Source organism: Parus major, chromosome 6 (assembly GCF_001522545.3).
Source record: "Parus major isolate Abel chromosome 6, Parus_major1.1, whole genome shotgun sequence".
NCBI lineage: Eukaryota > Metazoa > Chordata > Aves > Passeriformes > Paridae > Parus > Parus major.
Window position 1 is genome coordinate 4,402,988 of NC_031775.1, and position 24,595 is coordinate 4,427,582.

At 40.9% G+C, this 24,595-nt stretch overlaps 1 long non-coding RNA gene across 5 annotated transcripts in view; it reads left to right on the plus strand.

Moving 5' to 3' along the window:
- LOC107206612 overlaps positions 1-24,595 on the plus strand; it is a 66,461-nt gene that overhangs the window by 18,242 nt on the left and 23,624 nt on the right. For 3 of the 5 annotated variants that reach the window (XR_004498075.1, XR_004498078.1, XR_001522465.3), the window contains exons 4-5: positions 407-546; positions 1,642-1,795. This is a non-coding gene — a long non-coding RNA (uncharacterized LOC107206612). Of the gene's footprint in view, positions 1-406; positions 547-1,641; positions 1,796-16,164; positions 16,272-24,595 lie in introns of all 5 variants that reach the window. The other 2 variants (XR_004498076.1, XR_004498077.1) reach the window with 2 other exon arrangements.

Consider the following 24,595-nt stretch of genomic DNA (forward strand, 5'->3'; position numbering starts at 1 on the left):
GTAATTCTAGTTTAGTCCCTGGAATAGCTTTAGTATTGCTAAGTGTCTGGAGAGTATTGACTACAGAGATGATTTTAAACAGGCTATAATAGTTTCTACAGCTGTTAACAGTTCTCAGAAGAAAGGCAGTATTATTCATTGGTATTTAAAATGTGCATGACTTGCATTGCACAGAAGTCAGATTGGGAGAATGTCAGAATTTTTTTTCTGAAATTCTGCCAGGAAAGTCTTCAATAACTGGAGAAATTCTTTTCATTGGTGAAATCAACATGCAGCACATTGTGTTATTATACTTGCTTATAGCTCACCATGAAAGTTGTCTTTGTATACTTGGATGTACGTCTTGTACTGTTTTGTTTTTATTTATTCTGCATTCTTTATTATAATGTTCTTTCCTTTTTTCCAGACCAGAAAGATTGTTATTGAGCCTTCCACAAAGCTGAAATAATGCTGTGTGTTAAAAAATGTTAACAATCCAAAGAAGTTATAAAAATTTATAAGTTGACTGAATACTTTGGAAATTTCTGCATATTTTAATATAAATAGGTAATGCAAATGTTTGTTCTTTGCATTCAGAGGTGGGTCTCTGTTTTCTAAAGGTCTTGTAGATAAATTTGATTCTTACAATTACATTAAAACAAAACCAGTATTTTTCAGATTGTATAATAGGAAAAATGTATTTTCTAAAGACACAGAAAATACATGGTTGTCTCCGAATGTTATATAGTCATGAAATTCAATATAAATAGCATCAGTTGTTTGAATGACTTCATTAAGTGCATTTAGGGGACTGTGTCTTGCATTCAGCTGAGGTACTTCCATTCAGTTCTGTGGATCCACAAAGAGATGCTACAGTTAATGGAGAGAAAAAAGGACATGATTTCTCTGTAGGTAATGTGAAAGTTCAGATTGCGCTGGTAGAACTTATATAGCAATTCAGTCACATGAAATCTAAGAAATCATAGGAAATTGTGCTACTTCATATTAATTTGGTGTAAGTGATGAGTTTGAGATTTATTCATAGCTAAAATAATAACAGGACAAGTGAGTCCAAATGGAAGACTAGAAATAGGTAAAAGGGAAGAGGTGAGTGACAGAATACTCAGTGGCAGACAATGGCAGATGGGCAAGGACCTAAATGATGGCAATTTTAATGACTAGTCAAAAAATGTAACAGTTCAAATGTTATGATCCATTGGAGGTGCTGGCTGGGTATATGTCTGAAAAGACGGGCATCAAGCTGGTTTTTTTGAGGGTTTGGAGAAGAGCAAAGTATGTTTTGGGTCATTGTACAGATTAGAAAAGATTTGTTAAGTTTGCCTGGAGGAGAAAGAATGTCTGCTACTTCAATGCAATTTCTCCACAAGTGATGGTAGTAGGAACTAAGAGTGGACCTGGAGAGCTTCAGCTTTGCTGAAGGCCCCTGGCCTGCACACCATGTGAGGCCTTTGTACTTCGCCTGTGCTGCTGGGGTACCTCTTCCAGCTTAGTTCCATCTGAAAGGAATCTGGTCTGTGCTTGGAGACTGCACAGTATGTGGGGCATTCTGGCTTCAGAAGCACGCTGCTACTCCAGACTTGAGCACTGATGTAATGGGAAGGGGCAGAGGGAATACTCAGAATGTACTATTTCATGTTACAGGTGCTGACAGCATGTGGAGCTGAGAGCAGTGAAAGTCCAAAGGACTGGGGCACCAGAGGAGGTCACCAGGAGCTGTCATGACTGCAGGACATATATAAGCCCTGCAGGAAAGAGAAAGGGAGAATGATTCATTGGTTGATGCAAGCCTCTGTAGGTAAAGTTGGTGCCTATCTGAAGTCTACTGTGATTTACTATTTCAGTATTTTTTGCTTTCTGACATACTGCCTGTGAAATTTTGATAGGGTTAGAAGCACTTTGTAGCAACAGCTCCATTAAGCGTGCAAAACTAGTGCCCAACAGTCCCAGGCTTTTGAATGTGCAGTTTTTATAGATCTTCTTATCAAGACATCCTGGAGGATGCTTTGCTGAGTTGGAAGGCTTCTGTGGTCATTGACACCAGTGTTATGAAATAACATTGCAGCTAGCTGGCAGCTTACTCTGTAGAAAGATACTTAAATTTTCAAAGACTGCTTTCCAAATTCCAAATTTACCATAGTGATTCCAAATACAATCACTATGGTAAATGAACCCTTTAAAGCTTACACTCACAAAACTGAATGCAGTTCAGGAGGGTGTTGATTCCTTCAGTCTTTTGTGAGTCACTTCTGCTGTAATGATTCTATGGAATCATTAATTTTTGAGTGTTTAAGATGATTGATTGGTAATGTGGAGTTATCATAGATTCAGAGGTATTTCCATGTTCCCTGTCAATGTGCCACTTCTTACCATATTCTCACAGAGACTGTTATATAGAAGTACCATTTTACAGAGCAGGGACACAGAGAGAGAAATGATGGAGATAAGTCTGTGTAAGGAAATATGTTGCAGAACTGCTGATCCAAGGTTTCCTCATGCTACAGTATTTAGCCTCTGGACCAGCTCTCTTGTTCTGCAGCACAGGTTCATCTCATTTGTGCTGCAGTTCTTAGTCACCCCATCCAGCATGGACAAAAAGGCTGCACAGCATTCAGGTAAGTCTGGAAGCTGATAGGATTTTTGGCTTTAGTGACAGCATTATGTCAAATAACATGATGGTTAACTGAGACAAATGTATTTAATGCCTAAGTATAATGTGTTTCTGTATGCCAGTACTTTGGAAACAAGGAAAGCAAAAAATGTATGGTGAGGTTGTTGTCAGGAACTGTTCTTGCTACAAGCAATGGGCACAACACTGCCTTTTAAAGTTAGCTAAAATGATTTGGTGGTAAAATTTTGGCTTGTGAAAGGCAATGAAATGCACCAGCACAACACAGACATCATTACTAGATCCTATCAGCAGTTGTGAAGGCACATTTTAACAATATTAAGATTTTCCAGGCCTCTTTCAAAATGGCTGTGATGCCTCCCTAAATGTTTCCATTGTCTGTCCAAGAGCAGCTGACCTTAATTGCTTCTGAGCGATATTTCCTTGGAACCTCTTAGAGAGAGGCAATCCAGAGAAGTCTAAATGGATCTCTACTTAGAAACTGGCCATATTCAATCTGTAAAGTATGTAGATTTTTTTTTTCCCTTGGGGAAAGGCTGAGGAGGGCAATAGGTGCAGGATGTACAGGAAAGAAGCAGTGCCCTGACCTTACAGTATTTCTGCATGTTGAGCCAGGTAGTGACATTTAAACAATTCTCACTGCACCCAATATGAAAAACTGTGGTGCAGATCAAATTGCTGGCTGTGCTCTGAGAGAGATGAAGAGGAAAAAGATCAAGGCATCTGTCAAAAGGGTATCCTCTTTTATGTTTTAGGTGTTGGGGGAGCTAACCAGCAAGCTAAATGGGTCCTGAGGGCCTCTTTTTTCTTCTTTTTCTTTCTTCTCTTTCTTTGAGGTAATAAATTGCTCTGGACATTCCATCTTTAGAGTTGGTGGTTTCCATACCACAGTGATTCAGCCAGCATGAACTCTTGACCAAATCCCAGTTTGTTTCTTGGTTTTGTTTTTCTTAAATATTTTATATTTAGCAGGGAATAAAAGCCTCCCTACTATGTGACAGGGTAAGGACGAGAGCCATGATCCTTCTACTGGCTAGCTCTCAAAGGACAGCTTAGTGTTCTTCTGAAAACTTTGCAACTGAAGTAGTTAAAAGGAATCATTGAATTTTGGCTGAAATACAGACTGAATTCTTACATGCTCTTGGCTTTTTGATGCTGTGTTTTTGTGTGGAATTTCCTTTGAGGGTTAATAAGGTCTAATAAGAAGTAATAATAATAATAAATACGATCTGCCTGAAATGCTCTAAGTTTAATCAGTATGTTATTGCATGGGAAAGTCATGTACATTTGTCTACTTGCAAGATATATAGATTAGTATTGTCAGTGATTTCAGGGGATAGTAGATTATTAAAATAACATGGAGGGCCCTGTTCGTTTGCCTTGAGGAATGTGTTTTGGCGACTGAATTCTCTGGGGTGCCTTGTTTAGGGAATATGCTGGTGGTTATCATTATATTATAGTGCTACCTTATAAATGGTAGGCTCAGTAAGGACTTAGAATAGCTTGGCTGTGGAGTATTAAATACTGAGAGAGAGACGACAGACAGGAAATTTAGAGCCTGGGAAAGCTACAAATGAAAAAAATTATACCCTGAAAATTAAAACTTCTAAGCTGACTTTCAGTCTTTCATGCTTTGCAGAATAAGACATTTCACTGAAGGGAAGCCTTCCAGTCTGCTTTTGAGAAACCTGGTGTTTGTTTCAGGTGACAGAGAATATAACTAAATTGACTTATTGAGAAGGATCCTTCAGGATACTGTGCTGTCACTGTATCAGAGTGGTACGGCCGCAGGTGGGACTTAGTTGACACCTGAGCCAGCACAGGCAGCTGTTCAAGCAGTGCAACATTCCAAATTAGCCAAGACATAAATGCTCTGCTCCATTACAGCCTCATTGCTGCTTCCAGGGAAAGAGCCCAGGCCTTGTGTGATTCAAGCTGGTCACCCCAGCCTGCTGAAGACCAAATCCCCATCCTGAGGACCCTGATGAGGCTGTGACAATACCAGCTGCTTCCTCTTGACTCCTGACAAAGGCCTCTGGCTGCCTGTTTGGCTGTGTGTAAAAGCATCTTTCAGCCAAAAAAGTGTGAATAATCTTGCCCAGCTTCTTGGCATTTCTTGGCATTTCTTGGCATTTCTTGGCATTTCTTGGCATTTCTTGGCATTTCTTGGCATTTCTTGGCATTTCTTGGCATTTCTTGGAATTTCTTGGCATGGAGTTAACCTTATGACTCTGAAGGAGGTTTCAAAGGACATGCATTAACCCAGGGATCCAGTGCTTCTGGGGGTGAGTCATGAATGATCAGAGCATGGTTAGGTTAGTTCAGAGGTAGGAAGCTGGTAGGACACAACACCTCTGCACGAGGATGAGGAGTTACTGCTCCCCCTGAGGGTCAGGTAAAGAAATGTGGACCTCTGTATGTGGAACTGGAATGGGGAAGGGAGAAGCCAGGTGCTGGCATATGGAAGTCTGCCATGAAGCTGGAATAGATCCAGGGGTATCAGAACATCTTGAGAGAGATGACTGGAGGGGGCCTTAAGATCAGTGGTTGAAAGAACAGCACCATGCACTTGCAGGACTATAATACAATATATACTATTTAGTACCCACTTGCCCTACAAGCAAGAGAGATTCCTGTGTGGGTCTGCAGTTTTGAAAGCATCTATTTATTTCATGTACCTCCATGATTAGGAGGCAAATTTAGGACTTATATACTTGGGGAAATCCCTGTAAAATAGGTTGGGTGTGAATTTACAGCCTACTTAAGACCCAGAATAAATGCAGTGTAAATTCACACTTCAGCTTACTTCATAGCAGCTCCTCCGCAGAAACAAACCCTCAGAGTCACCTCTGTACCTCAGTCTGGTGCTAAAAGTGAGTGGAAGCTTTTCAAAATGTGGGCCTCCAGTACCATTTTTATAGCTGGGTTTTTCTGTCTCCTGGGGCTTTTTGCAGCTGCCATAAATCACTGTTGCTCTGCTGAGGTTGGAGAAGCTGGGCCAGTGTGCACTGCTCAGGATCTGACCCTTTGCCTCAAGTAACCTTTTATTATCAATTGGCCAGAGGGTGTTTTTCTTTTTACTGACTTCATTATTAAGCTTGTTCATTCACTCCCACCACTACTGATGTATTTTTTTCTTTTTTTCTATTTTTCTTCCTGTGAATTTTATGTTGTGTCTTTCCTCCCATGTAATTTCTTAATAGTGAACTAGTGACAGAGTGGGCTGCTGGTATTTAATCTTATGTCTGGAGAGGTCAGGGTGTTTTTGATACAAATACTCCATTACAGTAAACTCACACAAAGTTTCCTTTTCAATCTGAAAGGAGAAGGAAATGCACATTCCACCAATGGGCTTTCAAGAATTACTTCTGTGAGCTGAAGTTATATTAAAGGCCAGTTTGGTAATGTTCTACGAGCAAGGGGAAAATAAAGAAGACAGAATATTTTTTCTTTCTCATTTTGCTGAGATTTGGCTTGAGTCTTGGCTCTTTATCAGATTAGAGTCCTGCAGGGAAAATAACAACCCTTTGCGTTGTGAGTTGTTGAAGAAATGGCTATTGCTGATGTCCAGATGAAAGAGCATAAGGATTTAAACCTTAAAGTTCTCTCTCTGCTTCTGGTGTTTAGGAAAATTTGCTTTTTGGCAGGAAGAACTAAGTAATAAGGCAAATACAGAGCACAATACATTTCTTGCTGTACTGTAGGGTAAGACTAAAAAGACTGCCTCTGTCTACTTTATGGAAGTTTAATTTAAATTTATTAGACTGCTGCCAGGTATACACAGGAGACTCTGTAATCCATGGATGGCTGTAGGTACACAGTATTGCAATGTTCCCTGTGCATGGAGTAATTTGACATAAAATGTGCTTTCTGTGCTTGTATTGTCTTACTGTTTGCTGCTTGGACTTCTCTGGGTTGTCCTTTAATAGAAAGGGTTGAAGGATCAGAAAATGCAAGATAATAAATATTTATGTCCCAAACATGACATAGTATCATAAATCATTAATTTTTGAAGACATTAAATGGTTCTTTCTGCCTAATTACTTGATTTGTGGTACCAGTTTGCTTAAATTTGTTTCTGTGGTAACCTGATTTATTTTATGACTTTCTTCTAAGGAAAATTTAGTATTGATTTGCTGATTTCCTCTTTAAATGCAGTCAAAAATCCTGTTTGCTAAATTAAGAAACCAATAATTGGTATGAAAACATGCATCACCTTGCATTATCTGAGCTATTAGATTGTTGTCTTTCACATGTGCTGCTTTAGTCATTACAAAAATACTTATTTTTGTTAAAAAGATACTCTTACATTTTCCCAACTATTCTGGCATTAAACCTGTATGAAAAAAAAATAGGCTGAAGTGTTGTTAAAAGTTTGGTTAATTTAAGTGTGGGAGCATGTTGAAAAATGTTATTTAAAAGATAATTTTGAGGTTGAAGCTGTTCTATTACTGGAATGAACACGGCAAGGTCATATGCAGACCAAGTGAAAAGAAAGTCATTTGATGTGATGTGTTGGCACACATTTCTGGTAGGTGTAAGTCATGGCTGTTGCATACACTTGATAGTCTCCCATCGTTCATAGACTGATTTGTATTATTTATGATATACTGGGGAATATGCAGGGAATTATGCAGGGAAGAAATTGTGTCCTCTTGCTACTCTTGGTTTGTGGTGTATCTATCCACAGTGCATACAGAACTTGGCCTAGACAACCTGGTTAGCTTATAAGCCTTGGAAGTAGGATCCTACAGGGAGTTGTACAGGAGAAAGTGCTCTCAAAGTAAGTAGTCCTCTCAAAGCATTCAGCTTATGTTGCATAATAAGTATATTTCAATTGGTGGCATACACTCCAATGTGTGATCTTTCAAAAGTTGATTGATGAGGGATGTTGTCATAAGTGTCAGAACCCAGTGGAGCAGTCAGTTCCTGGCTACCTGTTTGAGTTTCAGCTGTATGCTGACTCAAACAGAAACCCTTTTTCTTTCCAGATGTAGCTGACATAGACATTTGCTCTTCTGCCTCAGCCACAGGGTAGGTACAAACCCAGCCAGATCAATGTCTCACTGCAGTCTCTATGCCAAATCTATGTGTTAAAACATTTCAGTGTCTCTGGTCAAAATTCCCATGTGAAAAGAATAGTTAGGGTTTTTCAAAGAGAGAACAATCCACAAGTCAGAGATCAGTGTTAAATGAAGAATTATGTATGTCACTTGCAGTCTTCACACCTACAGTAAGTTTTTTCAGAGCTTGACTGTGCTGTATTTCATCTAGCTACCTGCTTTATGTATTCAGAATGAAAATTCATAAAATCCCATTTCCTCCAGCAGATAAAGGGTCATGTCACACTACACAGCTGGATGTTTCAGAGCCAATCAAACTTGAACCCAGTGCTTGGGCCTGTTCCAATGGGCCTTGAACAGCCCTCTTATGGACATGGCAGAACCTTCACGGCAGGAAGGGCAGCTGCTTCAGAAACACTGGAGCACAAGGTCTGTGCATGTACATATTGCACCTCTGTATGATGTAGTGGATCCCTTGGATAATTTCTGGCAATGCAGCTCTTGCTGAGAGAAGCCTGGCAGCCTGCCCTGGCTGGTGTGTCCCTGCAGAAACTTTGAAACCAATAGGAGAGTCTGTTTTCCCACTGCCAGAAGCTTGTTTTTCCCTGCCATTTCCCCAAAAGTGCAGCTTGGGCCCAAGCAGACCCTCTCCAGAAGGTTTGAAAGTACTGCAGAAGCCAAGCAAAGGATATAAATCAAAGCTATGGTGAAAGCATGAGGTTGCAGGTGTTTGTCTGGACAGGAAGTTTTATGCAGGACACCAGGATCATGCAGAAGGAATCTCATGACCTGGTTTCTAGACCCTTGTATCAATCGCTTCATTTCTTTTCTGACTGAAAACATACATAGCATGTGAATTGGTAGTGGCTTTCATATTGGGCAGATGTGTGGTACACATCTACACACAAGCTGTGGTACGCTTGAGTTTCATGTGAAACAGCTGTTGACTTCTACAGGAACTGCCCCCTGTGTTACTGTAATTAATACTACTGCATTTGGATTACTGCTTTCATTATATCTTTGTAAAGTTATTGTGTCAAAAAGCCACAGCCCAAGTTCCTTTTTTATTTGCCTTGACCACTGGATTCAAAAGAGAAGGCCATTCAGGTAGGCTATGTCTTACCCTCCTTGAGCTGTCTGGAAGGTGGCTCTGTAGTCTAAGCAACATGTATGAGCATTCTTGTGTGTCTCGCTCTTCACTGAATGTGGCCAGAGTGATTCATTATGGATTTAGGAGGGTGAATCATACAGCTTCACTGCCTGTTGGTAGTGGAGAGAGCCAGGACAATTAGCTAAGCCTAGGCATTAACTCTAGGCTAAAGGTGGTATGCTTTTCTTGCTCATAGCCAGGGAAGTACGAGTTTGAGTTCCAGTTATTCCAAGTATTTAAGTGCAGATGAGCATAAAAAGAGCCTGGAGTGCTGCATGTCTGCAAAGGCATCTGTTGCCCACAGACAGATTGATTTGCTGCAGATGCTTGAGCATACTGCATGTGCCCAGAACTCCTCTTTGCCATGTCTACAGTGACCATCTCTTGGATGATAATACACAGAGAAACGTTCCTTTTTTCTGACTCTGCAGGGGCAGTTGTAACTTCTGGCAGGATGTGCATAGACAACTAGGTTGGAGATCTCCTAAAACGTAGTAGAAGGTGCTAGTGGAGTTCATCTACCAGAAATCTCACTCCTAATATTCTTTTGCCAGCAGTATATCTAGGTCAGTTAGAGGCTGGAGAAGAGAGAAGTGCACTGGTGTGAAGATGCCCTGCAGTGGAAGTTTGTTCCCCTTCCTGTGGGATACATCAACACCTCTTAGGTCAATGTTGCTTCACTCATTCACCAAGCAAAGCAGGGGCTGCCTCAGAGACCTTTTGTGTTGTTAGCATGGTGCAAAAAACCATTTGTTGTAATTGCACATTGGAATAAAGTATCTTCAAAGTTTCTGAAAGATCTCTCTCTGAGAAAAAGAGGGCTGCCGTGAGTCCTATTTCACTGTGATCAAGTTATTTCTACTGGACAGTATGAAAAACAAATCAGGGAGTCTTAGATTCATTCTTGAAGAGAATGAATCTTTTTTCAGTGCAGCTGGATGTAGAAGGCTGAGCCTAGCAACAACTGCAGGGTGCAGTTACTATTCCAGTTGTCCTTCCTTATCTTCTTTTTATAGATACGTAAATATGGTCTTAGGTTATCTGATTTATCTAGTTCAGGCATGTTTTAGTTTTAGGGTTGGCATTAAAATCTAAGACTTCTTCTGGAGATACTCTGAATTATTTCATAATTATGAGAAATCCTGGTGAGATATCTCAGTGTTTACAGAGGAATATTTTGCTGTACCACACTCCAGATATATCAACACAGCCAAATCTCCTTCTAGTATGTTATAGTTTATTTAGCTCCACTTCTTGAGTAATAATCTATTTCTCTGGGGCTGAAGCACACACACACACACACACACACACGCAGTGAAAAGGCAAAATGTGAAGAGGTAATTGTGATCTTTGCCACTTGGATTTGGTACCATTTGTTAACATGACTTCTTATAAAGTCAGTTTCCAATTTGTTTGTTGAATTGGAGTTTCATGCCATGGATAACATTTCCTTTCATTGTGAAGCTGTCAGATGTAGCTGCCCTGAGAAAACCATCCTACCAGTCTGAGGTCTGGGGCATAACCCTCTCCTGCTCAAAATCATCCTGCTTCTAAAAAGCAGCAGCACAGTTTACTATAGCTGAGAATCTAGCCCCTAAAATCCTTCAAGGGAAAATTCCAACTGGGCAGTAAGCCGAAATGTCATCCCAGAGGACCAGATGCCATGAAAACCTTGGCAGAGTTTTACCAGATGTGCTAGATGCATCTCAACTTCTCGGCCACAGATTTTTCTTTGCCTTCTCAAGAATATTACTTTACTATTAACTTGCTCTATTTACCCCTCTGTTAGAAAGGTTGATATTTCTGATTTTTCATCTTTTTTTACTACCTCTGTCTTCCAAAAACAAAGTGTTGGAGGGATTTCAAGAGTTGGTATTTCCAGAGCTGGCCAGCCTGTTCTTTGGAGATGTCGAGTGCTTCAAAGGTGCCTCTCACATTGGAACAACATCATGTACAGAGATGCCTGTGCTCACCAGGGCCACTGGATAGTCTGGTCTCCTGGCTGGGAGAAAGTGATAGATTGCTACACCAGCATTTCTGGGATTCCCAAACTATCCTGCTTTGGAAAAATAGGGTATGATCAACCTCTCCTCCTATCAGTTCCTCCTGGACTTCCCCCACCTCATAGCTCACTGACATCAGTGGTACTTAATATTCTCAGTAGTATGGTTTGTTAGGCTGACTGCTCCAGGGCAGTCTATCTCTCTGCTGCAGTGTTATTCCTCAATCTATTCTTACAATCCCCCACTTTGAACCCTCTGCAATTAGCATCTTCTGATGCTTCACTATCAGCTTTTTGGAAGATTTTCCTTGAGTGTCCACTTTTCCACATGTTGGTTACCACTTCTCATGCTTTTCTAATTATTCTCATTGTTGTGCTGAGTCATGGCACCATATGTGATAGCTCTCTCCTCTGTCACTGTTAACCAGCAGTCACATCGCACTCATCTTGTCCTTAGAAGCAGCAGAAGGTAATGGCATCAGACTAATGGCAGCATTTGCTCGTCCAATTTTCTTTCTGGGCAATGTGGTGATCAAGAAAGAGCAGAGGCAGTATGAAGCAGTTAAATGAGATCAAAGTCTCTCTTATAACCTGCACAGAGAGTAACCACCATTCTCCTAAAAAAGGAACAGAAAATACAAGCTCATGTCACTTTGTGATTGCAAAAAGAATGGGAAATAGTACACTTCCCTCATGTATTTTGCAGCTTCAGGAGTAGATGAATGACAATTTTCAGACTGAGGAGTGGATGACTAATATCATTGTGACTGATGCCATCTAATTGGCTCTGAAGAATTTTCTGGTAGTTCTCATGATTAGCATCACTTCCCATCATGTGGAAACCATTGGAGAGCAAAGACCTCAATTTGAACTGTCATGGTATGAAGAAGATGTAAAAGTACCAGGTTTCTAAAGCAATTCAATGTATAGAAAGTATGTATGAATCAGTATTCTGATCTTCCTGTGCAGCAAGTCATGATGACTGATCTATTTCTATAGTTGCTAATTATATGAAGTTAAAAAAAACTTGGTGTTCAAGTGACTTTTATGCAAAAATTCTGTGAGATTGAAATTTAAGGGGGACTTGCTGGGAGGTTATTACTGAAATACTCTCCTTTTAGTCAGTTTGATCCATTTCAAGTTTGCTGAGCTAGGTTGCTGTGTGTTACTTAATAGTGAGTCTGAGCCATTTGTGTGAACTGCTGTGGTATTTTTGGGACAGGAAGCATTGTATCATGATTATTTCTTACAGCCACTCCCATCTCTGCATTATCTAACCAAGGATGTGTTGCAGTCTCTCCTCTTACCTACTGTAGTGCTGGATCATGGGAAAAAACTTGGATAGAGAGGCTCGCTTTAGACAGATGATGCAAACTGAAGTCAAACTGGGTCAGATCAAAATATTTTGCTTTAGTTCAGCTGTCTTGGTTCTAGAAGACAGGTGTCTGCTAGGGAGAGCAGGAGCCTCCCTTGGGATGAAAGAATGTAGACCCCCTCCCTCCGAATTATTATAATTTTGAAATCCAGGGCCCCTTAGGCAGAGATCTGGGGATAGGAATAACAGTTCTTTACTAGTTTAATCAGGCAAACAAACAACAATAACTACAGCAATAACCAGAAAACAGAACCAGGGACCCCGGGACAGCCTTCTCGGCTGAGATGGGATGGAGGAGAGGCTTCGTTTTCACAAACCCCTCGGGCAGTCAGTCCTGGTGCTCCTGCAGGGCTCCGAGGAACAGTCAGCTGGAAACAGCAGGGATGAGCTGAGATCCTGGGCCGGTGGCTGAGGTGTATCAGCAGCTCCGCGGTGGTGGCTGGCACTGCCACACGTCCCGGCAGGACAGGGGGTGTGAGGCCACCAACAAAGAGGGGAGAAGGAGAAGAAGCAGCAGCTCCGTCTGGGTGATGGCGAAATTCCCTTCTCTCCACTGCAGCAGCTCCGCGACCCAGCAAACGAATGTCTTCCACCGAAGCCGAAGAAAGCCAGCCAAAAACTGGTCCCCACCCTCTTTTCCTGCCCCTTCCCCGCCCCTGGGCCCGGCCACTCTTTGTCCTCTGTTGAGCACCCACTAAATATCCACAGTTAGGTTGTCTCCGCAGCTAATGGGTAAAAATTCCACGGGCAGGCCAGAACAACAGAACAACACAAAACAAACAACAACAAAAAAGGACACCTAACCCTCAACATCAGCTCATTGAAATTAAGTGTTTCATTTCACTTCATTTTTAAATCAAAAGTGTGGAAACAACATATTTGGCATTTGCTAATGTCATATTTCAAAGGCAGGGATGTGAATTTCTCTTAGATGATGAAGAAACAGGGTTCTATCACAGTGCAACCTTCACCAGCCTAGTGGGAAAAGAACTTTATGATCGGTTTGAAAGAAGTCAGTGCAAAGGTTTAAAAGAGTGAATATTACAGCAGCACCTTTGGAAGGGTAAGAAGGCAACATCAGTACAAATATGGGAAAAGGAGCATTGTAGCAAGAGAGTCAAATATTTCTCAGATATGTTAGAAATTTGCTGAGATCAGTCACAGGACTGGAGCATTCATACAGCTCATTCTGTAAAGGACAGGTTTGGAGAAATGGAGAAGCGTTATCCATGCTTGTCCTGAAGTTGTGGAATAACAAAGTCCAGACTTGTCTGGGTGAGGATAGAAAGAGAAAGAGCAGAGCCTCTTTGATAGGCAGGTGTAATTTAAGCCACCTGCCTGGGACAAGTAGAAAGATGCTTTTCAGCAACTCTTGGAAGTACTTATTAGTGGCAAGGGACACTTTATGTGAATATTGCTTGGAAAGTCAATACAGCAAAACTCCTTTAATGTATCACTATGGTAGGATATATTGAGGCAACTCGGTTTCACAAGGCAGAAGTTCTTGGGGAGATATTTTAACTGAATTTTACCAAGGAAGATTTACTTGTCCACAGAATTACAGAATTCAGAAAATTCAAAAACCACAAAGTTTGGGTTGAAAGGGACCTTTAAAGGCCATTTAGTCCAAGCCCCCTGCAGTAAGCAGGGACATCTACAACTAAATCAGGTCACTCAGAGCCCTGTCCAGCATGACCATGAATGTTTCCAGTGATGGAGCATCCACCATCTCTCTGGGCAACCTGTATCATTGTTCCACCATCTTCACTGTAAAAAAATTACTTACTTATATGTAGTCAAATTCTGACTTCTTTTAGTTTAAAAATATCATGTCCTATCCTACATTGTCGCAGTAGAGACAAAAACACCTGTTTCTTTTTCCACCATAGCCGAACTTCATTCTTCACAGCTTATATTTATAGGGTTATCAGAAGGCATCATGTTTAATTCTAATTGGTTAGCAATGTATTGTAACTTAGTTCATTGGTTAGAGTTTGCTAGTGTTTGTGTCAGTCAAAAACTTTCTTACTAGGTATGTTTACATTCTTGTCTCCTGGCAAGTGGATGTTTCACACAGGTAGAATCTTTCTCCTCACTGGTGCAATCAGTTCCCACAGGACAGATTGATATGCAAGCTGATTCTCATTGTTATCATTCTTTTCTCATGAGAACTTATCAGCTGTTAGCTGTTAGCTATACTTAGCTGAAGTAACAAGGCTAGTCAAAGTAAAAAGGCCTGAACCATGATTTTACAAGACCTTTCTTTTGTAAGGTTTTACCTATATGTGACAGTACAGGCTTTGGTAAAAAGTTTGTCCCTATCTTTTTCAAAAGTCCCCTTTAATATTCTAAAGAATGAAGTGTTAATGAAGTTGGGAATTCACTCAAGAAAGAGATTTGGATTCCTGGACAGATAGTGGGACAGATTTGTCAGACAGTTTGTATGGACCTAAATTGTAAAATGATTTTAAAACATAATTTCCAAGAATAATTAATGTTTAACTAATGTAATTTTTCAGTTTATAGGGCAACTAGTATGCAGTAGGTATCATGCAGATATTCTGATCTTGGTATATCTCTTAATCTTGGCTTTCAACATCTTCCCTTCATTATATTCTCTGACTTTGCTACCATTCAAAATCTGGGGGATAAAACTGGGTAATTTGACCCAGTCAAAGTTGCCTGGTTGGACAAATATGAGGTGATAAAGTGAAGAAACATGGCTCAAGTGTTAGGAAAATGTTCTCAAATTGCATGAGTAGTAAAATCATGGCACAGTTTACTTAGGGAGAAAGTGCCATATTCTTGTCTGAATTTTTGCAAGAAAAAGTGTGATGAATGTTTTTCAGAGATGGCCTAAGCTATTCTGTTTTAGAGCAAGGAAAGAGATGAGATAATCCCTCCAGATTGCTTCTAGGTATGGGTTTTTAAGATTCTCTTAAGTGGGCACTTTGGAGTCTTTTAAGATCACTGCTTCTTGGATGGGGTCAGGACAAGGATAGACATTTTACTGTGGAAATTTTCCTTAGGGCAGGTGTTCCTACAAGAAAAAGTTTTGGGTTTTACTGAAAAGAATTATTCTTATCTGCTCTGCAGAACTTCAGACAAGAATGCCCAGCTTCCCAGGTTGAAATATGATGCATTGCACTAGTATAAGTGTTCCTGGAAGCTACAGCAGATTATGTGAAAGTGTTAAAATGTTTTTGCATTAACCTAATTTTTGTTGAAGAGTTGTGGTCCAATGATGAGGAACAAAGGAAGGGGATGTGATAGAAATGTGCAGTGTAAACAGTTCAGATTGCTCCTAGCAATTGTATGGTTTTAATTGGGTAACAGATCATGAATTATATTTGTAAAGATTATTCAACAGTTTAAAAAGCCACAAATATATAAGAAAAATATGCTTTTCTGGAGGCACCTGGAAACCAGATAAAGAACCAAAGTTCATTAATAGATGAGTCATTGCTTCTATGTCCTTGCCTGAGATACTCACATAAACTTTTGCTGATTGTCACTTGGTGTGGTCAGACTAAAGGGGAGACTCTGGTCTCTTGGCCAGGTTCTGACCTGACTTCAGGCTTACATTGATTTATTGGTGATTTTAAGCAAACAGAGAGGAAAGAGTGACTCAACTGACAAGGTTCATTAGCACTCCTCTTTCTACCCTTCCTTTTCTCATCCCAGCCTTCTCATTGCTTCTTCTGCTCCTTGTGGGGCCAGGGACTTGCTGTCCTTTTTTCCGGGTGGTAACCACATGGAAAATCTCTCTGCAAAGCCCTAACTTGCTGGTGATAGCCACATAACTTCATGGCCATTGCAGGTTTCTTCCAGACTACCCTGTCTTTGCTACGTAGATGATTATTACACATGAATCAGGGTCTAATTTGCAAATTAAAAACTTCCAATAATTTTCAGTATTTTATATTGAAGAAGTATTTTATATTACAGAAGTACTGATCTAGTTGGATCGGTAACTAACTTGGATGGATTTGCAACCAGCAGCTCAGCAGCTGATTCATGAACCGTCCTTCCAGGAGGGAACATCACAAAGATGGGTGAGTTGGATGCTGAGGAGTGGGAATTGGTCTAGTCATCCCAAGAGAAATCCTCCCCATTTATGAGTCAAAGCCTGCTGTCTCTTGCCTGAGATGAAGGGAATCTCCCAAGGGCAGCTAATCTTGCACAACCTTATCACTTGAGATCTAACATCATGATACTGGGTCGTTAGATACTTCTAAAAGTGCATGCTAACCTTACTCAAATTCCCATATAGCTCTAGCCAAAACACAAGCCAAATCATGATCCAAATAACCTCCTCCTCAGCCCACCTTTATTGCCATTCTCTTTCAGTGGCAAGTGCAGCATAGAAAAGATGCCTGAATGCTTAATTCAGAAATTTACTGTTTAAGGCATTACTTGTATGAACACCAGCGTAACACATAGAATACCAATGCCCTAAATTTAGTAGTTTAGTCTGAGTCATTTTCACTATGTGGGAGGGCTGTGAAGACACTCCACGGAGTGGAGAAACTTGCTGGTGGTGTCTGTCCAATGAGATTTTTTAAAAAGTCAGAACACAGCAGAACTACAGATATGTTTGTGAGTAAAATGCAGCTTAGTTGAAGGCTCCAGCACAGGAGAGGGGCGGTGTTGCTCTCCACCCACTTCAAAAGCTGAAGTCAGGTTTAACTGATATGTATCTCTGACACTGAAATAGGTACAGAACTTTTCATGACAGCAATGCATAGACAGAGGTAAACAGTCTGGCTGTGTGATTTAGAGGGACATGGTGTGGTGTAATCCCCAAATTTGTCTGTGCAATTGCATCTTATTTTCAGATTTCCTAGTGACAGCAGCTGAGTTGATACAATCCTACATGTAAGCAACCAGCAGGCAAAAGTTATCCCTGGGTTCATTCACTGAGCGTTGAAATGTCCCTCTGAAGACCAGGTGACTTTTGCCACATAAGTCATCCAGCAGGGCTAGAGGTATACACACTGTCTTTGAAATAGATGTGGGCATGAGTCATTAGGTGTGGATGTGAAGGAGGCATTTAGACCTGGTATTCTGAACCAGTAACACCTTCCTGCCAGTCTGGGTTTTATTCTTGCTCCATTAGCCTTTCTGCATGAATGTAACTGGTTTGAAGTTGATATGAATTTAGCAATTCCATTTTGGACATTCTTCCTGGGATTCCCTATGGAATGAAATTGCTCCTCTCTTCAAATGGAAACCTAACTTCAGAACCTTATTTTTCTCAGAATTGATAGTGTTTTTATTCTGAATAAAAGTTAGTTCCAGCTCAACCCCTGCTCTCTGTGTTGAGAGATGAAGCAAGAAGGATGTTTTCATGCACTGTATCCTGTCTGATATCAGCCACGGCAGATGTATAAACATACTCAGGCTTGACCCTATACCCTGATTGTCATAAATGGTGCCACAGAGGTCTGGGCTCTGCTCACACAGACTGGATGATTGTTTGTGGTGTGTTTAATGCCATTGGGATGAACTCTGTGCTAGAGAAACTCCAGTAAAATCAAAAGCTTGTTAAGAAAAGCAGTTAGCTGCTATCCTAAATGAAGCAAAATGCCAAACAAAGCCCTGTTCTGCTGTTTGTTCCCATGCCGCCATTTAGCTGCCAGGAGAGACCAGTCTTATAAACGTGAAATCATATCCATGGCAACATGCAAGCCACGTTTAACTTCACAGCATGTTAAAAGGTACATTAAAAAAAAAAAGTATTTTACTGTTAAGAATAGCAATTAGGACTTTTAAGTCAGCTGTTTTAACTCAGTCAACCTGGGAATGTTGAGCGGTGAGGGTAAGGGCCAGAGGCATAGCTTGTTCCTCAGAGCACTTGTTGCTAGACATTCCCAGAAGGTATTATTGCTTAAATACAGCTTGTGTTTTCTTTACCCAGATTCCTTTAGCAAGGAAGATATGCCAGGTTGTGATATCAGACTGCCCTGAAGTTCCACTGGTGCTATTTTGCCCTTCATGAGCGAGCAGTGCTGGGCTTGCGTAGCTGGCAAGCTCATGCACTTTTTGGTTAAGTACTGGATTCAAGGAGCCTGTTTTGTGGTATGGCATCCTGGGGTTATAAGCACCCTGATCAGGTGCTGTTTAGTGACTCCTGCATCATGCTGAAAAGCAGACATTGCTCAGAGTTGGAGACCAGCTGAAGTAGGGAGTAGACTGAATTAGTGTCTGGGCTTGAAAATGTATTGGGAAAAGTAACAGAAAGATCCCAACTTGAAGCAAAAGCTGAAGCTGAAAACTGCAGATGGTTTTCTTGTCTGTACGATAATGTCAAACCCAAAAAAAGGGAGTTTTCACACTGTTGTCTGTTTAGCACAAAGTGAAAATTATGTACTGGAAAATGGAGCCCTGTGTTTGGAGAAAGCAGCTCTGACTGTGCCTGTATAATACCATACAGGGCTCTGTGGAAGTTGGGCTTGACTGCTTTTGCAGAGGTCTCTGAATCCTTGGGCTCTGAACCTTCTTTGCTGTGGAGTGAAGGGAGGAAAAAGAGCAATGGGATGTGTCCTCAGTAGTTTTTATCTATTACTAGCTGCCTTGCCACAATGCCATTCAGAGTGAATTGTGCTAGGAATCTCTTCTGAAAACCAGAAGTTTCTAAGGGCAGTAGAACAGCCTGTGTTGGTTTTGGGGGTGGTGCCAGAGGTCACAATGGCTACAGCTGGATTTCACAAGGCATGGTGGAAAAGAGGAACAGGATGTTCTGGTAGCTACTGTCTTGTGTCTTGAAGCAAGAGGTCTGGTAAATGCAGTAACTTGAGTGTCTGGCTCTGAAAAGACAGCATCATCTTGGAAGAACACACATATATTTTGTCTTCTATAGCTGTTTGTTATGGCTCTGGTTTCTCTCTTCTCTTTTTTAGCTGCACAGAAGTTAGGCAAATATGATACAAGGTGCACTTCATATAGAAATTTAACGGCATATACATTAGCATGTACCTCACTTTACAGAAAAATGGAGGTATCAGTACAACCTGTCCCCTCACTTTTTAGGAAAACCTCAGACCTGTGTCTAGCTGGACAAGGAGAGTTGGACTGTGCTGTACCTTTCCACTTTTGTAAAGTGGACACAGATAGTATGTTCCAGCAGGATGAATGATTTGACACTGTACCTCAGTTACTGGAGGTGCTGTGTTCAGTCTGGGGAGAAGTGTCTGAGATGCCTTGCTACTAAGCTGTCTGCATGCTGGTGTGAGGGGAGAGAGGTGAAGCACCAGGCAGTACCTGAATCCACAGTAGCTCTTTACCTGGGACTTAATGAGAGTCATCTGTTTTGTAGTCTATTGAAGTACCTTATCTTCAGGTGCCTAATATGAGAGCCTAGGAGCCTGAAGTACCTAATTTAGACAAGAAAATTACTTTTGTTTGTAGGAAATTTCCTGAAAGGACTTCGGGAGTTATTCTGCAGTGAACTTTGGATTCTGCCTTGGTTGGTGGTATCCCTTGTGGGATATGTTTTGCTCAGTCTGTAAAGTTGTCAATACAAGGCATATTGCTATATCAGCCCTGTGGGTGCTTTGGCCTTTGCTCTGGATATTAGCTCTAGTCATGCAACTCTTCTTTTGCAAGGTGTTAGTATCTCTAGATCTGTCTGCTGGGTTCTTCCTGCTTTCATGCTGAAGAGTGTGTAGGAGAAAGTAGCCAGAAATACAGTGTTGGAACGACCTTTTATTGATGGAGGCACAATGGTGGTGTGTGCTGCCAACACGCTTTGGCAGTGGATGCATCTATTTCAGCAAAGCTGTGCCTTCTACTGTTCTACTGCTCAGCCTTGTAGGAGAGAAATGGTACTTGCAGAAGCCTGTGTTGGAGGGCAGTGGGGTGTGTGATGGCTGTGCAGATGAACACCCTAGTGGGGGTGCCATGTGAGCCTTGGGTTTTACCCTTCTCATTGTAGTGTGCATAGCCATGCCTGCTAAAGTCAGTTGTGTCCATGTAGCTGGGATGTCTTCTGCTGCTGTCACTTCTTGGAGAAACCTCCTTTAACAGGTCCATGAGCACTGGCTAGAACTGTGGCAACCATTGGGGACACACAAGGACTCAGAGACCCCATTAACTTGAGGACTTTCCCCTAACCTTAGCAGACCTCAGGGAAGACCTCCAGCACTTGGATCCTGACCTCAGACCAAAAGCCTCTGTCAGGTATCTTTGAGGGGAATTTGATAGACTTTTCCTCATTTCATCATTAAGTGCCCACTGGTGGTCTCTTCTTTTGAAGAGACAGCAAGACCCACTGAAAGACTTTTTCCACAATGGTGATTTCAGCATACTGGTGACAGCTCTGGTGGGTGTCTACTGAACCAAGAGTGTCAAAACCAACATCTAAAATGACCTTTAGGTTGTTTACTCAAAGCAGTAACAGACTCGCCCCCGTCTTCCTGATAAGGCCATCACCTATCAAGAAATAAGAAGAACGAGTGGCTAGATATGGAAATCATTGTGGGAGTGCCTAATTGAATGCATACAGCATCATACAGAAGTAATGCTATACACCAGTAACATTTGCCTCTTTTGTGGAATATGTAGAAACCAGGAGAATTACCAAGTATTGGAAAAAAGTTCATCACAACACAAATAGAAAATCTTTTCTTGAAGAGACAGATATTTATAATTTAACTCAAGTGTCTTCCTCATGCTCCATGATTCTGTTTCCTAGGTATGCAGTAAAGTATTAAAAATCAACAACTTTCATCTCACTTAAATGAAACAATTTAGATGATGAATCTGAATTAAACCAAGAGATTAAGTAGACATTAAAAATTCAGTAAGCACTTAATTTAATATCTAGATATGTAGAAAGCTAAGTACCAAACAGAAGCTAATGATTTGGTTTCCAGTCTACTTTAGAAAATCAAGTTCTTTCTTACAAAAAAGTTTCTGCATAATCATAAGACAAAAATATACTTCCTTATATACATATAAAATATACATGCCTTAGAAAGTATTGGTATTCTAATGGATTTACCTCATTAAGCTATATTGTAGTATTTCACCATCTCAAAATAAGCTTTGTTTTAGCTAACATTCACCTGATTTAGTTGTTTTTCTTTTATTAATTTTTTAATTTATATTAATTTTTATTTCAGGTCAAAATAGCAGCACCATCTAATCCCACTTTTGTATTTGCTAGAGAATATCTAGACTGACTAGTGTGAGCGTTTTCCTCCTGGAAGGTTTTAGTAAGATCCCTCTCCACTTGATATATAGGTCACATAAGTACTGAAAGCTTTAGATGTGATACAACACCTAGTAATAAACTGTTTTAACTTTTGTTTTTTTTAAGGGGAAAGAGATACCACATTTTGGCAGTGTTTCCTCTCAAACCTCAGACACTTGCTGACCTGCTGTGTAGATCTGTGCTGTGGTTGCAAAGTATCAAGACAGAACTAAGGATTTTTATATCTACTCTTCCCACCCAACAACTCTTTACCCTTCCCTGTCTGTCAGGTAGTTTCTGAAGGTATTGAGGAGATAGGAAGGGAAGGGAAAAAGAACTGACCATTGGACAGATAAATGGAGAATAATGCCAACGACTAAGCCTCATTTCTTTAGAAATACAGCCTGAAAATGCCTTGGTAATTAGAATGGATTGTGAATTGATTAGAATGTTGGTTTTTTTGGAGGGGGCAGGGGAAGCAAGGTAAAAGCAACTGGTTTCCATGTCTGATTAAGGAATTTGTGAGTGCTTGGGGCAAGTGTTCCATTCTCTTCTTTAAGCTCTGAGCTTTTTTAACGAGAATGATGGTTTTCTCTTTTCTTGTGCTGTTGTGATACATCATGGGAACATTTGGCAATGATGCATGTTGGACATGGAGCCCTGTTGCAGCTAATGGGCCATGAGGGATAATGACATCCAAACCAGAACTCCAGTTAAGTCACTGGGATGCTCAATTTCTTATCAAATTTTGGAGTTTTCTTTGCAATTTTCTATGCAAAGCAGGCACTTGGAGTGGAAAAGGTCATTTTGATAAAAATCCAACTTTTCACTAAAATCAGTTCTCTTCAGCACCCTGTCCCAAAATCTGTTATGTTCACAGTGTTCCAGAACAGCCTTGCCATCTGTCAGAAGCATTTTTAGGTAACAAATTATTCAACCTAACTGTGCCCTGTCTTTACCACACCAGTTGCGTTGTCTTTGAACTTCCTCGGGATAGATAAGCCTGAGGCTCACCAAAGGTAGCAGGAATCTCCAGACACTGAAGCAGAATCTCTAGAGCCAGGAAGTAGGAATGTCCTGAGGACGTGGGTGTTTCTGAAGCACCAGACATCTCCTGAGTAGGGATATCTTTACCTACTACTGCAGAAAGCGTGTTCCAGCACGGAGGTAGTGCTGTTCCAGAAAGGAGTGTATATCTTGCTCTCCCTTTAAAATGGATCCTCTTTTGCATATTTTGTACTCTGGTAGGAGGTGGGAGGTCACACTGAGACTCTTCCTTACAAGATCCAAATTCGTATTGCCCACCCCCAGTTACTGCCTAAAACATATGAAAAGTTCTCAGATAAAGGATTTTTCTCTTTCAGCCATGTGTCCTGATCACTAGGCTGGGAATTCAGTGCTCTTAGGATCAAAGCCTGAATTTTTGTTTAGAGGGGAGTCCCCCTATCCAAAACCCTGTGGTTAAGGCATTTTTTGAGGAGGTGAGAGACAAGGGTTTGAACTGATGAATACATATCTCATGCTTCTTTTCAAGAGCATACTAATTACTAGACTGTGATATGAGAAGCAGACGGTGTTGCAACTATCAAATTGGTTTCTCGGCCTGGGTTTCAAAAGCAAGTAGCCTCAGCCAAGTTGGAAGTCCTGGCAGCGCTGGGTCAGTGTGCTCACAGCTGTGCTGCCTCCACAGCTCTCTGGGATTGGCTCTCAGACTGGAAATAAGTTCTGTCAGCTGTCTGAAGCTGGGGAATATCTGGGACAGGTGGGGTGATATGGGAAGCAGTTAAAGGGCACAGATGGCTCTGGTGGGGGTAGAGGAGAAGCCTTCTCTAGCCACAGTTTTAGGGAATTAACTTTCTCCGAATGCTGAGTTGTACATGCAACATGTCACTGAGAGCTGTTGAATATTTTGTTGTGAGACCACTAATAGAACTTGATAGACACATTCACCAGTTGGTGGAACAGATTTACCCATCATTTCTGAGTTTAAGTGAATGAGACTTCAGTTGTGGTTAAAGTTTTGGGGTTTGGTTTTTTTGTTTGGTTGTTGGTTTTGGGCTTTTTTTGTTTTGTTGTTGTTTTGGAGGTTTTTTTTGTTTGTTTGTTTTTTAAATGCACTTCAGTCTCTTGCTGGACTGGAACTTTAAACAGTGTTATTTTTTCTCCTCAAGTCTCCTCCAAGATAAGGTTTCCTTGTATTCTGAAATGATGTGGCAGAAGGCAAAAAATAATCTTGTGACTCATTAGAAAATAAACAGAGGCATAATTGCTGTCCGTGTTACAGTCCATTTAATCTTTTCTCTCTCCAGTCATGGAAAAAAGTTCATAAAAAAAAGTTGAAGTCTAGTGTGATATTTTTGAGAGAAGCCAGCATAAAAAAATTACAGAAAAGAGAGGGGAAAAAAAGCCCCAATGCAGGCGCTATACATTATCTTGGACAAAATGGATTAAATTTCTGACACTCTACTCATCAAATTCTGACCTTGATTTGACCCCATTGGCTTTTTACTGTTTGATGTTCTCAAACGATTTGGTGCCACTTTTCCTTAGTAGTGCAGTTCATTTTGAGTATTAGATATAGATCAATAGTCATAGCTTGAAATTGGCACTTTTGGACAAAAAATATGTGTGGCAGTAACATAGATTTGATAGTAGTTCAGTTAAGAAAATGGTGTACTCTTTCATTATTGTTTCCAATGACAGTATCCAGAGTGTTACTTCATTCTTCTAGCAAGCTTCTGACAGTCTTGTGTAATATCTTATCTATCAAAGAGTTTTCATTCCTCTCCTTTCATGCTTGGCTTCTGGAGTGGAACTTTATTTAAAAGGTGCCTGAAATTAGGAAGAATGACCATGGCACTTTTGTTATCAGGAAGAAATAAAGCCCCTTACTTCTAGACTTGTGTCTGGCCTCCTGCTTGCCCACATTGAAATCTCATTTATTGTGCTGGCTGTATGGTGGGAGCTTGACTGCCAGGAGGAAATAAGTGGCCTGTTGGATAAGACTCAATCTTCTAACAGGTAGGTGGATTTTGCATACTGACTTCCCCACCTTTGTCTGTGTGAAAGCACCCCATTGCTGCAGTGAGAGGTGGGTCTTCATTCAAGGGGTGTTTATTCCTGAAGTGCAGCTTGAAGTATGCCTTTGGAGCATACAGCTGCTCTGGAGTGCTGGGCTGGGGG